Consider the following 3,068-nt stretch of genomic DNA (forward strand, 5'->3'; position numbering starts at 1 on the left):
AGGCTGTTCATCATGCCGGGCAGGCGGAGTAGGTGGAAGGCAGCCAAGAGCTGAAACTGGAGCTCCACGTGCTGGAGCAGGAGCCACATGGCTGGAGCATCCCAGCTGCCACTTCCAAGCAGCAGGTAGCGCAAGGAGCGACACAGTAGGGGCAGGAGGAGCCGCTGGTGGCAGGGCGAGCTGAGCAGTACACAGGCAGCTGCAGCAGTGGCAGGAGCAGTCCCGCCAGCAAGCTGCTTGCACTGGCCAGGGCAGGCGCGGGGTGGAGTGTGGCACGGGCTGCTCCCAGGTGGGGCTCAGCCTTTTATGAGTACCGTGGTGGTAGCTGTGGGCTGGATACAATCAATTGGTGGGCTAGACCCGGCCCGTGGGCCGTATTTTGCCCACCCCAGTTCCAAAGCAACCCTAAGGTAAGACGGTAGCACCATACCTCTGTAGATCTGCAGTACATTTTCTTAGTGTTTGGGGCTCTCAAGGCCCAAGGCCTCTGCAGTATTGCATGAAAACTGCCCGTCACCTTGGACAACACTTTTACTCATTTCCTTTGATATAGTCTCTGTTTGGAAACAATGCAGAACCTCTGAAGGATGCATGCAAGGCACAACCCCTGGACGTGGCTATCTTTGCTGGAGGGGATAACAGAGAGACAAAAATAGCTTTTTGGCTAGTTTTGTCCCCTTTTGGTTTCATGTTGGAGTGTAGTTGCCATGTTTCTCCACAGGGTATAAATAAAGGGAGCAAATCAACAGAATTTCTGCAGGTTTACCAGGAGGTCTCCGGATCTATTGCCATACCTTCGTGCGCTAAGGAAGGGGAGGCAGCATTGGTGTGGTGACCAGGAACGCCATGTTACACACTTCCTTATTGCAAACTTCCCTTTTGTAAAGGTAAGCTTGCATCTGCGTTGTTCTCCTGCTGTAAAAATACATGTGAATAATGCATTTGAATTGATACTCTTGGTTAGGGATTTCCCCCCACCGCCACTTTTTTTTTTTTTTTTAAACATTTTGAGAGTTTATTCAAGAGAGCCAGCAAAACAAAGCAGCATACAGGCCTTCCCACCTTCCCGGAGCTGCAGGCAGAGTGAACATCTGGGGGAAAAAAGCTGCCCCCTAGCTCGGCTCATTCTGAGGTCAGTGCAGAAGACGAGAGTTGTGGATATGACCCCTGTGATAACTCCTGGACTGTACCTGGGGCTGATATGGGGACAAGAAGGAGCCGTTTGCATCAGCTTTTTGTTTCTCTTTTTCCAGAGGAGCCCGTGTAATCTTTCTCTTGACCTAGTTTGACTCGGTAAAGTTTACACGGCTTTGTCTGTGCTGAAGTTGTAGAGCATACTAGCTAACACCTTCCAACTGCACAGCTTTAAATGAGGATCAGGATGCGCAGTACAAATTCAGCCACGATTTTAGTTGGAGAAGTTGTGCCTGCTTATCTCTGGCACCCTTTGGCCAGAGGACTTGCCGTTTCCCCAAGTAACAGTGCAGTGCTGATGCAGCTCTGTTTTGCTGTTGATGCCTAGATACTGCATTTTTGCTGTTGTAGCAGCAAGGGCAATAAAAGACTCTTGACAGAACTAGGTTTAAGAGTTCTTCTATTCCGTGTTCAAAACCTGCCAAGAGTAGATGCTTTGATTGCACAGTTCCCTGTAGTGTCTGTTAGCTACATAAAACACTTGTAGCGATTTTAGGGTAGTAATTTCTTGGTAGGCAGCTTAGAGCGTGGTTATACCGGCGATCTATTCAGTAGGGACAATGGGACTTGTGCTCCTGGGGCTACTGAGGCCAGGCATATTGTAGATGCAAGCATCACCTCTTAGCGAGAGGTGTTTCATGATGCTCTCAAGTACTCTTTGGTGACTAGTCAATCCATGAAGTGCTCTCCAAAGAGGCCGAGTGACCTGCCATCATTGTCACGTGGCCGGTGTCAGTCGGAAGCTCAGCTGTGTGTCGTGCTCCTCTCGATCGGGTTTGCAGCCTGCGTGGAGGAGGAGCTTGAGGTATGCTGCAGAGAGAAATAACGTCTAGTATGAAGAGGCAAGTGGAAACTTTACGTTCACTTTCTTGCTAATCTTTAAACCCTTGTATCACAGCAAAGAAATTGGAGAAACCTGGTTGGGATCCAGATTTGTGCAAAACTCACAAAGCAGAAGGCATTTTCTAAACTGTATTAAACGCACTGAAAATTTTTGGGCAACAGTTGAATCCCCCTTGGTTTTAAATAAATATGACGTGGATTTAAAAAAAGAGAACTTGAAATTGCACAGATTCAGAAAAGTGTACACTGGGATTTTAAAATGTCCTCCATTGGAGTCCTGGAAGCATCTGTTTCATAATTAATGCATTTAAAAATACACTCTATTTATGATGAATCCAGGACTGTACTATGTGTGCTAGTTAAATGTCTCGCTCCCAGGGTGCAGCGCAAGGAAAGAAATTCACCCATCATCTATTTGATGATGATGGGAAGGGACATATTTTCTACAAATAAATGTATTTTCCGTCGTCTTTTTTATTTGGTGGGACCAAATTCGTGTCTGTTGTGCTGAATTTGTTGCTGGTAGATGTTGCGGGACTTATTTTGACAATTTCCTAGACCTACTGGAGAAAAATAACTGGAGGGTAATTAGGGAGATGACGGTACAATATGTGCCACTAGTGTGGTGGTCTTGCATACGCAGCACCTAGAATTAAACATGCCAGCAAGCTTTGGTGAGTTGCATTTTAAACAATCGAAGTAGTACAAATGCTTTAGATGATGTCCATTTTCCCAAAGAACATTTTGGTCAAGTTATTGAAGGTTTTGGGGTCTCCTTCCCAAAGAAATGCTTGGGACTGTTTGGTTTACTCTTAATTAGCGTGGTTGACAATGCAGGGTAATTATCCAGACAAAAACAGGTACATCTTTAAAAGGCTGTGCAAGCTGGTATTTGTTATCAGAGATGTTTCAGTGGTTTCCAAGCTTTATTTTCTTGGAGGCTGTTTTGTGCTGGATTTGGCAATTGGCCACTGGAACAGTTTCTGGCATCTCTCATTTTCTCTGTCAGTTTTTTTTTTTTCTTCCTCTCT

The sequence above is a fragment of the Alligator sinensis genome, unplaced genomic scaffold (assembly GCF_000455745.1).
Source record: "Alligator sinensis unplaced genomic scaffold, ASM45574v1 scaffold121_1, whole genome shotgun sequence".
Taxonomy (NCBI): Eukaryota; Metazoa; Chordata; order Crocodylia; family Alligatoridae; genus Alligator; species Alligator sinensis.